This window comes from Nyctereutes procyonoides, unplaced genomic scaffold (assembly GCF_905146905.1).
Source record: "Nyctereutes procyonoides isolate TBG_1078 unplaced genomic scaffold, NYPRO_anot_genome, whole genome shotgun sequence".
Taxonomy (NCBI): Eukaryota; Metazoa; Chordata; class Mammalia; order Carnivora; family Canidae; genus Nyctereutes; species Nyctereutes procyonoides.
In genome coordinates, this window is record NW_026575132.1 from 5430178 (window position 1) to 5445921 (window position 15744).

General features: G+C 41.4%; 1 protein-coding gene across 4 annotated transcripts in view; it reads left to right on the top strand.

Annotated features, from left to right (window-relative positions):
• Nucleotides 1-15744, top strand: part of SLC39A10 (solute carrier family 39 member 10) — a 138872-nt gene that overhangs the window by 23221 nt on the left and 99907 nt on the right. For 2 of the 4 annotated variants that reach the window (XM_055345502.1, XM_055345499.1), the window contains exon 1: nt 3830-4122. The exons of 1 other annotated variant lie outside the window; for it this stretch is intronic. The gene's annotated coding sequence lies outside the window, so the exon portion shown is untranslated. Of the gene's footprint in view, nt 1-3829; nt 4123-8323; nt 8384-15744 lie in introns of those variants that run through there. One more of the 4 variants, XM_055345503.1, reaches the window with a different exon arrangement.

The window sequence follows — 15744 nt, forward strand, 5'->3', positions numbered from 1 at the left end:
GACAGCAGCCCTTGATCGGAGGGACACAATCAATATGATTTCCCATACTGCAGGGGCTTTCCTCAACTCTCACCCTTTAACAGATAAGAGAAGTTGGACACTTGATGACTCATTGTTTGTAGCTAACATTCACTGAGAATGTCAGTGCCAGGCACTGTGTGTAGTGTTTTGTTTACACACAGTAGGTCATCCAACCTGAACAACAAGTACTCTGTGAAGTCAGTGTAATTATTATTTCAGTTCACAAATACGAAAGAGGAGACTTATGTATGGGGGTGACGATATTAGTTATACAACATGATAAATGACAAAGTCAGGACTTGAACTCAGGTCGGTTTGATCCCAATTATCCAAGTCTCAAACATTATTTTTCCCCACTCTTATTTTTTTTAAAGGTTTTATTTATTTATTCATGAGAGACATGGAGAGAGAGGCAGAGACACAGGCAGAGGGAGAAGCAGGCTCCATGCAGGGAGCCTTATGCGGGACTCGATCCCAGGACCCCGGATCATGCCCTGAGCCAAAGGCAGATGCTCAATCGCTGAGCCACCCAGGCATATTTTTCCCCACTCTTAAACATTATTAAACAGATAATTTTATCTTGATAATTTTATCTTTATTAAATTAATTAAAAATAAATAAATCTTTATTAATTAAAAAGATAATTTTATCTTTATCTTGAACATGGTGAGGCCTAAAGAGGTGCAAAGTGTGAGCACCTATTACATACTCCCCTAACCTTGGTCTCTTGGTCCAACCTACATCTGGTCTATCAGACGGTGGAGGATTTCCAATTTTGCCCGTGTCCTAATCTAGTAAATCACCATCTCCGTATTCCATTATTTCATTTTGTTTCCTTGGGGCTTACTCTTCACACTGTGGGCAGACAGCTATTTACCTCATGGTTTCCACATCCTTGGTTGGATTTAGGCTGTTTCTCACCCTCAGCAAGGGAAGAGGGGGCTTGTCATCTAGCTCAACAGAAAAAATGCTCAGTCTCTGGTGGGATTTCTTTCCCCAAGGTTTTAATGATGCCTTAAAACGGCAATCTTGTGAGCCCTTTTTTTTTTTTTTTTTTTTTTTTTAAAGATTATATTTATCTATTTGAGAGAGAGAAAGAGCATGCACATGCAGGCAGGGGGTGGAAGGAGCAGAGGGACAGGGAGAAGCAGACTCCCCACTTGAGCATGAGCCCCAGGCAGGGCTCGATCCCAGGACCCTAAAATCATGACCTGAGTGAAAAGCAGATGCTTAACCACTTAACTGACTGAGCCATCCAGGCATCTCACCTTTCTCAGTTTGGAGACTGTTGTCATTGGTGTTCCAGAGCCCTGGCAGCTTGGGAATGTCAGCCACTCCCAGAAAAAAAGCATAGGCAACTGCTCCTTGAACCTAATATCAGAAATGTGTGTGTTTGTTTTTTTTTAATGTCTATTAAAGTTTCTCACCAAAAAAAATAAAAAAATAAAAAAATAAAGTTTCTCACCCCAGGTGATCAAAAACATTTTCATGACCAATTTCATAGTATCTATACTAGAGATTGCCTTGCCGGGTTAAACATTACGGTAATTATTTAAGATATATGTAGTATTTTAATTGTAGTATAACTTCCAATTCATCATATAAACACATGTGTTCAAAGCCTAGGTGAAAGGGAAGAAATAAAGATGCGTGAGTTGACTCCAAGAGGTTAAAAATTTAAATTATTTATAGCAAGACAGATACAGTGGGATATCTTGGTCTTTTTATAAAATTCTAATACCCCTACATAAACCAGCCTAACAACAACCTGCTACCAGCGACCGGTGCCTTCCCTTCCTTGTCTCTGCTGCTGAGAGGGAGGGAGCTCACAGCTCGCATCTGCGAGAACAGGATGGGATGTGCAGAGGAACACTGCACAGTTATTAGTTTCCCTCCTCTGTCCCTCCCTCTCCTGACCCAGCTCAATTTTGCAGAAGAAAAAATATTGAGGCAAGTTAATCTGTGGCTTTTCCAGATCTAAATGTGGGGTAACACAGAGACCTACAATCCAGCGATGCTCTAAATATTTTGTGATCCTGTCCACTGCGTCTGTATGGCTGAAGACAGGCTCAAGGTTAAGCTGCATTTTATTTTGCGAACTTGTGAAAGTTGCACAAAACACATTCGTGTATTTTAATTATCCCTGATTATTATCCGTGGTAGGTGGAAAGTATTTAAAAATCACAAAAACATTTCTGCCTGCATCTTGAGGCTTATACCACCAAACATTAAGAATGGTTCATCCATCATGAGCTTGTTCAGGGAAAAAAAAAAAAAAGTATTAAAATGTTTTGTGCTGCAGTTTAAAAGTCCATCATGTTACCCTTCTTATAGTGTGTTTGGTCTTTATTCCTCCATAGTGTGCAGAACAGATAAAAGTGTCCCTTGAGATCAAATTCTTCTACTACCTACCAGAAACAGGGAGTCTGAGCAAGGCTAAGCAGTTTATTTCAATCCAGCAAACATTTATCAAAAGCCTAAGACCCACCTAGGTCCTATAGGCAGAGAGTACAAAAAGTAGCAGAATCCTTTTTTTTTTCCTATTTTTTAAAACATTTTATTTATTTTTTTAAAGATTTTATTTATTTATTCATGGGCAGATGCCCAATCACTGAGCCACCCAGACGTCCCAACATTTTATTATATTTAATTGAGAGCAAGATCACAAGCAGCGGGGAAGGGCAGAGGGCAGGGTGAGGAGCAGACTCTCTGCTGGGCAGGGAGCCTGATGCAGGGCTACATCCCAGGACCCCAGGATCTTAACCTACTGAGCCACCCAGGTGCCCCAAGTATTAGAATCCTAATAGGGAGATGAGACGATACACAGATGGCCATATCATAGAGTAGGGCAGTGATTAAATGAGGACATTTGCAGCTGGAGGAGAGGAAGTGGGAAATACTTGAGAAATGGGGGACAGAAGGTGGTATATATCATTTCAATTACAAATTACTCTAGATCCGGACACCTGGGTGGCTCAGCCTTTGGCCCAAGCCGTGATCCCAGGGTCCTGGGATCGAGTCCCACGTCTGGCTCCCTGCATGGAGCCTGCTTCTCCCTCTGCCTGTGTCTCTGCCTCTGTCTCTGCCTCTGTCTCTCTCATGAATAAATAAATCTTAAAAAAATAAAAATAAAAGGATCACTCTAGACCAAGACCTCCTCCAATGTGACACAGCTGAATCAAGTTTCACTGGTTTCTGTTTTGGCCCCTGCTTCTCTCCCACTTGCATCTTCTTCTTCCATCCCCCTTCCCTTGCCCAAAGAAGAAAGAAATGGAAGGAAAATAATTTTCTTTCTCTTCCAATGCAAACTTTATTGTTTTGTCTAGGGCAGATATGGTAGAGGAAGATACTCATGGGATGAGGCGTATGGTACGCTGTGAGAAAGTGATGCAAAACTTTCCAGATTTCAAAGGGATAACTCACAGGAATGAAAACATTAGAGGGGGGGCATCTGAAGAAGAGGAAAAGACAGGATGTGTGTGTGGTGCCAGTTTACTGTAGTCACAGTGTTATGAAAGGATCGTCCAAAAGACCTTGTTTTATTTATTTAATCAAGTAATCACGCTCTCTCGACACTTGGATGGCAAGAGCAGAAATAAAGGTATTCGTGAAGTCAGACTTGCAATTGCCAGGAAGAAGTAAGGAATGCCAGTTTTAATCTCTGCTACCTGTGTAAGTCCTAAGGGGAAGATGAGCTCATGAGCGCACATATAGATCATCACAAAGCCGAATTAAAATACATTAAATATGGAAGTCGGATATAAGGCCCTCAGGGTTATGCAATATAAAAAGAATAGTTGAAGAACAACCTGAAGCTTTAAAAGGTGGAGACCCAAGATCCTCACTGGCTGGGGAAAACAGTTACTACTCACTCATCAAGGAAAACACCTTATATGTATCACTTGGGATTTGCAACCCCTAGCACTCCAACTGATCTAAATAAATGTAAATTTAGGAGGAGGGACTTGTTTTATCCTCGCATTTGTGGTCTCCACAGCCTCTGGACGGACCTGACAGGCTTCTATAATTTACCTAAATTGGATTAAGCTGAAATAGAGAGGGAAGGCTTCCCAAATCATCTATCGAAGTCTTCTTCAAAGGGTAAGTCTCATTTGTTCAGCATTTTCTAAAAATGGTATAGTTACCTAGCAAAGTATATGCTATTGGCTAAACAGTTGAATGTTTATTTTAATATTTCATTTTTGGGTAACAAGTGGCTTCAGCAGTACTGGGATCGGTATGATGAATGACGGCTATGCTCCCCTCCCCTGCACACCAGGAAGTTTCACGTTCAGGGAGTGAGGCTTGCAACAAACCCTGGGTGTGTTCTTGAGTTGGCATCACCAAGGAACTTCAATGGGGAGCAAAGTAAAAACAAAAGACTTTAAGATAGAACAAAATAGATACCGGTGTAAAGCAAGAAATATGTAAATTCATACAAAGGAATAAAGAAGTGTGAATTAAAATCAAAGGAATACTGAGATTATGGAAAGTATTAAAAGCTGAGAAGCAGGTATAGGAAGATTTATTTGCAAAGACATCACCTCAAGGGCCATAAGGTGGACAAGGGATTTTATGTAGGAATGAGGGGGAGATTGTTCTCAAAAATAACCCAAGACGATAGAAAAGAGGTATTTGGCTATAAGAAAAAAAAAAAAAGTCCACGTAGACATTTCTTTTGCAGGTAAAGACTACTCAAAAAAAGAGTAAACAGTAAACATTTTGGATTCATGAAGAAAACATTGACAGTGCATAGGTGTACATTATTAAAATTTCAGGAATGTTCATTTACTGTAATAAGTAACATGAGTAAAACAAGGGAGACAAATCTAGAAAGAAAGAAAGAAATAACTGGGTTGTTTGTTTTTTTCTTATAACTTCAGAAATGGACTCTCAACATGCTGAATTCATGTTGAGAGTTCAGGGAGATTAGTTGATCTCTAATCAACTAATGATTGAGTTCAGGGAGATTGATTCTTGGCGGGTGTGGTTAGGCTCACAGGTGAACTCCTCCTGGAGAAGCAGAAATACAGCAATCACAAGCCTGAGAACTACTTCTACCTGAAAGCCAAATGGGCCCCCATTATTGAAAGAGAAATCCTTTCATTCTATGAAAAAAAAAAAAACAACAAAACACCTTAAATTCTGGAGTACTCCACATCTGGCAAACGGAGTTAGTAAAGAAGCCCAGTGCTGGAATGTCTTGCCTGTCTTAGCTGCAAAGACTCACTAAGGCAGCAAGTTAAGGTCTTGCACAGCTTTTTCAGAAACTAATTCTGGCTTAATTTAAAAGTAAATAAACTAATTTCAGGCTATAATTTTGGAAAAAAAAATAAGGAATTAAGAATTTAAAGCCTTGTTCTGTGCTTTTCTTCCGCATAGAGAAACCAAAAAGGGAGAAGAAAAACCCTTTACAGAAAAAGTACGCAGTCCATTTTTGGGTTCTTTGGCATAAAGAACTGGTCACCAGAGTATAATTCTACTAACAGTTGGATTTCAGTTTGCTCCTTTAGGTTCCATGTTATATAAAGAGAACAGCTCGTATCTGTATGTTCTTTACGTAATTCCATGTTGAGGGCCTTTTGTACCAAAAACATTTTTATGCTTGCTTGTTATTCCTCGAATAACAGAAATATTATTAGCCAATGTGCCTTTAAAGCTTAAAAGATCTGTAAATGTAATTCAGTACCCAAGTTTTACATTTTTTTTTTTTTTTGGTCTTGTTATTATTTGACATTTCGTCGTTTTCATGGACCTCATTTTGTATTTAGCTGGGTACATTTCGTTTTTTCTGCAGGTATTTGAATCCATTCATGACAGTGTAGACGCTTAGACGTGCTTTGGAAAAGTATGTGATGTGCATGTAAAATTTTTTTTTTAATCTCCTGTGCACCTATTTGGGAGGATACCTAACACACTGAGCTCCCATTCTATGCCACTCAAAAAAGATAAGCAATCAGCTTCTGCCCTCAGGGAGATTACCATCTATTGTAGCTGATTTAATTTACCTCATCTGTTTTCTTCATGGTTTGAAAGAATAATTAAGCTCTGCATATGTTAGTAAGCACCTTGCCTGAGCAGTGGTGAGATAAAGTGATTTTGTAGACAGATAGACCTGGGCTTGAACCTCGGCCCACTTGGTACTTCTCATCCTGGAAGTCTGAGAGTTCACTTTTAAGACAGGAATGCTAATTTTTAGCTGACAGGAGTTTCATGGGGTTAAATGTAATAATGTTAATAAGATGCAGACCATAGAGATAAGCCGTAAATTCTTAGAGCCCCGGCACGCCATGGATATTATTTAAATGATGTGGTCAGCTTTAGCAATTCCGTAATGGTCCGCATTAATTTCTATCTAGTATCATTTTAAAATAATAAAATAACTGAAAATAAGTTCATAAATGCAGTCAGGTTCTAACTGGCAGTACTTTGGGTGGTGAAAGAGGCAGCAATTTCCTTGTTAAAAATTCAACAACAACAAAAAAAAAATATTCGAGAGACAACCTAGGAATGCCAGAGCTTGAAGCTCAGGAGCCTTGCAAGCCTCAGTCCTTCCACAGGGTCCTCATCAGTCTCAGCCTCTGCAGTTCGAGCCCATCTGCCCAGGGCTGAGAAGTGTCCAGGGGGAGGAGAACAGGAAAAATGGATTTGTGGTGTTTCTACAAAGCCTAGAGGGGGGTGGGGGGGCACTAAGGAGATAGGGATTGGTTTTGCCCAGATTCTATAAAAAAAGAAGAGCACATAAATGATACCAAGAGACTGACTAGAAGTAGGTGTTGGTGTTTCTCAGCCTCCTGCTCCCAATGCACAGGATCCATTTTGTGGTTTTTCACAGGAAGAGCGCAAGGCAAGTCCAAGCACGGGCCCACCTTTCATTCCTGGACAGCACTTGTGCCCTCAGCCCTCTCTCCTCTCCCATTCTGTTGAACCGTGTGGAACAATAAAGAAACTACCCTTGAGACCAACCTTGAATTCTCCGCCTAAGACCCAGATGGGCCGTGAACTCTGTCCACCTCATCACTCCTTGCAACCATCTCCCTCAAAAAAAGGGTCACGGCACTTCCTATAAAGAGTAGGAGACAGAAGGGCCTCCCTACTCAAGAAATCCCACAATTTAACTGAAGGCCGTAAGCCCTGCAGCTTATTTGGGGTTTTTCTCATTGTTGAATTCCTCTCCTCTCTCCACATTCCCCACCTAAGAAGGGAGAGAAAGTTAAAAGGAAAACAGTTTGAAAAAAGAAAAAAAAAAAGACTGGAAAAATGACCAAACTGTCTCATTTTTTAATTTTTAATAAATGTTTTAGAAAGATTTTATTTATTCATGAGACACACAGAGAGAGAAGCAGAGACACAGGCAGAGGGAGAAGCAGGCTCCATGCAGGGAGCCCGACGCCGGACTTGATCCCAGGACCCTGGGATCATGCCCTGGGCGGAAGACAGATGCTCAGCCTCTGAGCCACCCGGGCATCCCATTATCTCATTTTTTTATTTAAGTAATCTCTACACCCAACCCACCGAGCTCTAACTCCCCACCCCAAGATCAAGAGCCATGTCTTCCTCCCACTGAGCCATCCAGGCAGGTGCCCTATTGTTTTAGTTATGTTGGGTGAATATAACACAATTTATTCTTCCCTGTTGATAATTGCTTTTGTTTAGTTATTTAAATAATAAATCTGCCTTAAGATCCCACTGTGCATTTTTTTAAGAGATTTTGTGTTTAAGTAATCGCTACACACAACATGAGGCTTGAACTTCAAACCCCAAGACTGAGTAGCATGCGTTCTCCATTTCCTCCAGGCCCTTCTCTGTGGAAATGGTGACTAGGACTGTGAAGAGAGTTTCCAAGACCCATTTAACCTTGCCCCATTTTAGTTTTTCAACTTACTTTGGCATTGGAATTGAAAGGAAAATAAAAATCCTGTTGTCTAAATTTGAGGGGGATGGGGAACTGAGACAGATGGACAGACATAAAGGGAGGACAGGAGGGTGGGTGGAAGGAGAGAAGGGAGGAAGAAAATGGGTAGGCATGACCTTTAACTCGTAATTCTCATTTTATAGAGGAATCTGATCATCTTAATTTGCAGTAACTAAGTAAGTAACACTTACATGGCTACATGATTCTTCACTCTTGGAAATACTCCATGTCCTCTGGAAATGTTTAAAGAGCTTTGTCATATCCCTTTAAGAAGTGATGAAAACAGTGTCAAATACGAGTTTCAGAGCCACCATCGTCACCAAGCGTAGTTGACTTTCGAGTGTTTTTTTCCTAAAAGTTGTTTTTCTTTTTTTAAACTTCATGAAGAATCCAAACTCCTGAACCAGTTGGAGGGAGACTGAGGAAGACGACGAACTGCCTCTGGAAGTATGCACCGCTCTATGCACCGCTGCAGGCAGGCTTTATTGCTGCCTCTAACCCTTTGATTCCTTATTGTACCTCCCTAGATTTTTCTCCTTTCGTTGTTACTTAATTTGCTTCCTCCAATGTGGGAGGCCATGAGCATCAGACCTTCAAGTGTGTTCCTTTAAGCTCTAGGATCTACATTAATAAACTAGGCAATTACCTAATCTGTCCCTTTTCCAAAAATTTGATATATAGATCATTTAAGAAACTGGCCAGTTACAACAATCAGTGCATGGTAATTAGTGACTCATTTAGTCAACTGTGTATTTCAGAGGTTTTCAGTTCTATCGTGAAGATTAAGAATAGTTTTTTAGGATGGGGCACCTGGGTGGCTCAGTTGGTTAAGCTTCTGACTCTTGATTTCGACTCAGGTCATGACCTCTGGGTCATGAGACCGAGGCCCACGTGGTGCTCCAAATGGGGCATGGAACCTGCTTCAGATTCTTTGTCTCCTTCCCCCTCTGCCCCTCCCCTGCAGGCTCTGGTGTACACCGGCTTTCTTTCTCCCTCAAAAAAAAAAAAAAAAAAACTGGCTGGCTCAGTTGATGGAGCACATGACTCTTGATCTCGGGGTCATGAGTTTGAGCCACAGGTTGGGTGTAGAGATTACTTAAAATCTTAAAGAGTTTTTTATTGTGTGTTTTTCATTTCAGGAATGTTGGTTTATTTTTAATTGTGTTGTTTAGTTATGGGGCAATAAACACATTCTTTATAACGACATCAATTCGTATTTGAAACCAGATGATAATCATTTTCAATTAAGTTCGTGCCAAATGAAGTTTGGGAGGCTTCATGATAAATTCTATCAACCCACAGAACTTCTGAAGGGTAGTCTCGTGGCATTGTAGAATAAATTGCAAATGATATCAAAATAGTGACACGTGGCTGTGCAAACAGCAAGCTAAGTTCCGGGCAACCCTTTAATCAAAAAAGTTAATCTAAGAAAAAAATGCAAAAGACTTCTCAATCTCCCATTTTTAACAATCATAGGTGGAAGTTTAAAATATTTGTGATTTCTTTTTTTTTTTTTTTTTCCCCTGTAACATTTAGGGCTGGGATGAGCGAAGCTTCTATGATGAGTGTTTTACCTCACACTCCTGGGCTGGAAGTAATTTAAAGGAAGAATGGAAAGTATATAGGCCAAAGTTGAGAGAGAAAAGATAAATATTTGGGTTGAAGGGCAGTGGCCATAGAAATGCCTTAGATAATAAGTATATAAAAGGTTTGGCATTTATTACTGTGCTTGGAAGGATAGTCTGGAGGCTCCTGAGTTTTCTTGCAAACCACAGCAGCAGCAGCAGCTCCATCTGGGAAAAAGTTCTCTGCCCTAACCCACATTCCAAGGCCAACTCTCAGGCTTTCCTTAAAAGGTGCCTTGTATTAAGCTGTCAGGAAATAGCCCTTTGTTAGGTCGATGGTTCTGGGCTCAAAGAAGGCTGAAGGATACAAATATAAAATGTGATTTTTTTTTTTTTCTTTTTAAAACCACTCTACCTAGAGCTGGTTTTGAATTCCTATGATAGTGTTGAATTTGTTCAAGATTCTTTTTTTTTAAGATTCTCATTCAGCCTTTACAATTGGCTCAATGTTTGGGAGAAGGGGAAACCTGTTGATACAGCTCTTTGAAGTGCTGTGGGTTTCAAAACAACTCTAGAAAGCCCACATTCCTGCGGTGAGGCCGGGGTGGGCGGAAGGCCGCTCCAGTCATTCAGTGGAGGAGAAAGGGACCGAACTTACCTCCCAACAGGTGAAGTTAAGCAAGTCTTGTAAGTGGATTGATTTGTTATGGAAATCAAAGTTCTGTTTGCAGGACCATAAACAATACTCCCTCACCTAGTACCTTCTATTTCTCCACCCCACCCTCAAAGGCCCCCAGCTCCCTGCTGGGGAAGGCCGCCTTTCTTGTTGCAAGTGCCTTTCTTCCTCCTGATGATAGCTATTTTTTTTTCTTTTTAGCTCAAAAGGAGATTTTTCTCCCTTTTTTGTCTTGCTTGTGTGCCTTTTCTAATACATTCTCTCTTCCTTTGTTACTCGTTGCTCATTCATTTTTTTTTTTTGCTTGTTCACATCTTAAAAACAAACCTGAGCTTTGTATCCAAACAAAATAAATGCAAGCTCTCGAAAATTATAAAGGAATCGTACAGCTGTCCTCCGTGATTGTTCTTTGAGCATCAAAGATTTTGAAAGTGCTTAGAAATGTCTGTTTTAACAAAAGCCACCCTAAAACTTCTTACAGAAGCCCATCTTTGTGAAGTCTCTGATTTTTGCTTTTACGGGTGGTTTACAGAAATACCGAGTGTGTCTCAGAAATACCTGTGCATGTTTCAGCGGAGTTGGAAGTTCGACAAGTGAAAGCTCTAGGCTGATTTTTCATTTGCAGTTAAATCTGGCCATTTATGCAGAGGAGTGGTTTTTGAGAAGGAAATCTTCCTGCAGAGGTAGAGGTATAATAAGCATTATTCAGGGCAACAACTTAACTGGAAAAAGAATGACAGGTGAGGGTTGTGGGAGCAAGGGAGATGGTGGCTGAAGTTTTGAAAGCTCTTAGAATTGGGAATTTTGTGAGTGTTGTCAGACTCTTGGGGGAGGTAGAGAGAGGCCTTCCAGGGTGTGTCTTCACCTGCTCCGAACTCCCTTCCTCCCACCTGACCCTGCGTCCAGGCCCTTCGCATCCACGGGCCATGCTCCCGAGCTGCTGGCAGCCTCCAGCTGGGGCCCTCGGCTGCTCTGACTCATGCACACTTTTATCCCGTGAGATCATTCACCCCAGGAGTCCTGGCATTAATTTTCCAGGAGGCTGGCTGACCAGGGATGAAGTTAAAGGACTTGAAATAGCCTGGGGACCCAGCAGGAGCTTGAGAACTAGTTGGTGGATCAGAGTCTTCAGCTGTTTCCCTCATCCAGTTAGGCCTCCCGCCTGACCTTGGGGGAGCAGGCTCCCTTTTTTGTTCGCGTTGCAGTTATAACCCCGACTTTTAAAATACCCAGTGGACGTTGCCAAAGTTAATAAGCCTGCCTTCATCTACCTAATCATTCCAAGCCCTCCAAACCCTTTGTAGCTGTATTTCCCATACACCCTTTACATTTTGCTTATGAGAACTGGGAAGGCGGGTTGCTCCAGACCCCCTGCACCCCCTAATAAGAGCAGGGCGGGGTGTTGAGCTTCGCCTGTCACATTGCCATCAGGGATGCTTTTGCTGCTCCAGAAACATTTCTGAAATAAAGACCAAAAATCCACATTAAAAAGACATCTGGTTAAAAAAAAACCCTAAGCTTTAGACAAATCCCACTAATAAGCCATTCCACCTCTAGCAAACAGTGAGATCCCAGTCATTTGGGGGTTTTTCAGTGAAGGGCAGTTGACCCACACGGTGTCCGCTGGTTTTCAGGTGCGCGGCATCTGATGGCTTACACCCCATGTCGGTTCTTGGAGTTGTTGCCTGAATCACAAATGAAAGAGGGGTGCCCGGGGTGCCCGCCTTCCCTCGGGGCGCACACTGATACTACCTGCTGGTGCCACTGCCCCAGGGGGCCGGTGGTGGGGGCTCGAGGGGAGGGCAGGTTGCCCCAGACTCTGGGCACCTGATTCGGGGAGTCCAGGGTGCTGGGAGGCCAGCATTCTGCATTCTCAGCAAGTCACATGTGGCAAGACCACGGCTGCTCTCCAATGTTATCACCTGGGCAGTTGTGTTATGTTGTTGTTTTTTAAGATTTTATGTATTTGTTCATGAGAGACACACAGAGAGAGGCAGAGGGAAACGCAGGCTCCATGCAGGGAGCCTAATGCAGGACTCGATCCCAGAATCCTGGGTTCAGGCCCTGAGCCAGAGGCAGACGGATGCTCAACCACCGAGCCACCCAGCCCCCCCCCCCCCCAGGGAATTGTTTAAAGCTCCAAATCTTTGGGTTTTGCCTATCCCCCCTACATGCTTCTCCCCCCGCCCCCCGCCCCATTCCTCTCAAGTTTCTCATCGAATTGGCCTTGAGTTACAGCCAGAGTATGGGGACTTTTTTAAGCTCCAAGTACTTCTAATATTTAGACAAGTTTAAGAACCTCTAGATCTTGTTTTTAATCAGTTGCTACTTGGAAATCCATTCACTTATTTGTATCAGCCGCCTGGTCCCTGTCGGCATTTGGTTTTCTGAATTAGATGCTCTGTCCTCTTTTTGAGGCCATCACATCAGTCTTTCAAAGCCCCTTTTCAGGTATTTAACACATTTTAAAAATTCTTCTTGCACTCGCCTTGCTCTAAGCCCCATACACATTTATTTGTGACTCCTAAGGCAATGACCACATTCTGACTTATAATTTTATGTGTGCTTATCTTAACCTCCCTCGTTGATAAACTACCTGGAGGCAGACACCGTCTCCCCTCTTTTATCTTTCTCTGTGGTTTCCCAACCAGTGCCCCCACACGGTGCCCTGAGCATGCATTTCTTCATTGAAGGAGCACGCAAGGCTTCCCAGAGAGCTGGTATTCCAGATACGATCCCTCCCCCATGTAGGAGCTGACCAGTCAAATGAGGGAGACCAAAATGCACAAATGATTTACAAAAACAAATGTTAAGTATTCAGCCAAGATAAGACAAATCTAAACTATTAACAGATTGGAAAGAAGGTCTTTTTTGAGGAAAGGATTGAGATCGGAAGAATATGTAATTCAGTGGGGGTGGGAAGCGAGGGTGAAGAGCATTCAAGATAGAGGAAACTAGCATTTGCATAACTTTAGAAAGAAATTTAATTTTTTTCAATCAAAAATCTTCCTACCCCCTATCCTCCATCTACCCAGGTCCCCAGAGAGGTGCCAACAATTATTAGTTTCTTGTGTATCCTTTTAAAATATCATTAAATCATTTTTTAAAAAGATAACTATGAGAGCATTGAGAAAGAGAAGCAAGACACGAGTCTAGGAAATCAGTCCTAGGGATCCCTGGGTGGCGCAGCGGTTTGGCGCCTGCCTTTGGCCCAGGGCGCGATTCTGGAGACCCCAGATCGAATCCCACGTTGGGCTCCCGGTGCATGGAGCCTGCTTCTCCCTCTGCCTATGTCTCTGCCTCTCTCTCTCTCTCTCTCTCTCTCTCTCTCTCTCTCTCTATCTCTCTGTGTGACTATCATAAAATAAATAAAAATTAAAAAAAAAAAAGGAAATCAGTCCTAGGGAAATAAAAAGGCAAGGATATAAAAAGCAAGTGAAGGGCTAGGGAAATTTAAATAATTGATCTGTGTAGCAACATAGTCTCTTTAGGCATGTTCGACAAATGCATACTAAACACTGAATTTCCATCTCTCTTTCCCCCCCCAAACAATGTGTTCTTTATCTCTTTTCATTACAGAGATACCTTTTCTTTTTCCTAAGGAAAAACTTGCTTTAAGGCTGAGCATTATCCTATTATGTTGCTGTATTAACTAGTATGTCCCCAATACTTGGGTTGCTTGCAGTATTTTACTGTTGCAAACAATGCCACAATGAGTAATTTTGAACCTTGAACATTTTTCACATATGTCAGATCGTTTTCCAGAAGAGAAATTGCTGAGTCACGAGCACATGAATTTGTAATTTTGAGACTTAGATTGCCTTCCAAAAGTATTTTCTCATTTTACATTCTCACCGGAAATACATGAGAGCCCCTTTCTCGACTGCATCCTCAATAGTGTGTTATCAACCTTTTGGATATTTGTTTAGTGCTACTAGGTACAAAAAAATATCTTAATACTTTTAATTTTGACCTTATTATAAGGGAAGCTGAATATCTTCTGATATGTTTTAGAGACTTTTATTTTTTCTGTAAACTTCATGTATGTTTTTTTTTTTAAGATTTTACTTTTAAGTAATCTCCACACCCAATGTGGGGCTTGACCTCTATAGACTGAGCCAGCCAGGCACCCCTAAACTTCCTGTTTTCATACTTTTTGCCCAGTTTTATATTGAGTTGTTGGTAACTTTCTTATTGATTTCTAAAAACTCTTTATGTATTAAAGATTTTATACTTTTTTGACGTGAGTTACCGAGAATTCTCCTAGTCTTCTGTATGTGCTTACAGTGTTGTCGCATTTTTTGTTTGTTAGTTGTTTTCTTGTTTGTTTTGACCTTTATAGTTGGTTTGGGTTTTGATAGAGTTAAATTTATCAATCTTTTCTATGTTTCAGATTTTGAGTCATAGTCAGAATGGCCTAACTCACTCCAAGACTATAAATAAATTCTTCCATGTTACAATCTAGAACATTTATAGCTCTGCTTTTTTACATTTAAGTCTTTGATCTTTCGGGGGATCCCTGGGTGGCGCAGCGGTTTGGTGCCTGCCTTTGGCCCAGGGCGCGATCCTGGAGACCCGGGATCGAGTCCCACGTCGGGCTCCCGGTGCATGGAGCCTGCTTCTCCCTCTGCCTGTGTCTCTGCCTCTCTCTCCCTCTCTGTGTGACTATCATAAATAAATAAAAAAATTTAAAAAAAAAGTATTTAAGTCTTTGATCTTTCATATGCATTTGGCATATGATGTAAGGCATTCATCTGATTGTTTTTGTATGCCCATGTGCTGTTAAAATATCATTACATCGTTTTTTAAAAAGATAAGTATGAGAGCATTGAGAAAGAGAAGCAAGACTCGAGTCTAGGAAATCAGTCCTAGGGAAATAAAAAGGCAAGGAAATAAAAAGCAAGTAAAGGGCTAGGGAAATTTAAATAGTTGATCTGTGTAGCAACATGGACAGCAAACATTACATGGGTGTTGCCGTTATCACACCCCTTCATGGTAGACATGGCCAGTCTGACGTGATACTTCTTAAAACATTGTTTTAGGCAGCCACTTCCTATTAATCAAAATAAATACATTTGCCATCCCTGATGTAGGATTTGATTTGGGAAGTAACGGAGGGGGAAGAGAAGTGGCAAGAGAGGGAACTGAAAAGGCAAATGATATCAGGGTCTTGAATGCATATTAAGCAATGGTGATATGATGTGAGGAGGTTTTTGTTGGTTTCTTGTTTTTTTTTTTTTTTTTATTAGTGTAAAAAAGTGACATGTTACGTGTTTCAACAAAGTGGGGGGCGGGGTGGAGAGTGATGGCTCGAAAAAGAGAAACAAAAGCAACTGTAGTAGTCCAGTCTAGAGATGCTGAATATCTGAACTCAGGTAGCAGAGTGCAATAGAGAGGAAGAGCCATATTCAAGAGGTAAACTCAGTAGGACATATTAAGTGTCAAATGGCAGGAACTGAAAGAAATTAGCTATAGGTAGTGGAGAAAGGGTAGACTAAAAAAATGATTGATTTCCTAAAGTAGTGCACGTGGTAGTTTGGAGACTCTGAAAACTTAGGAGGAGGAAC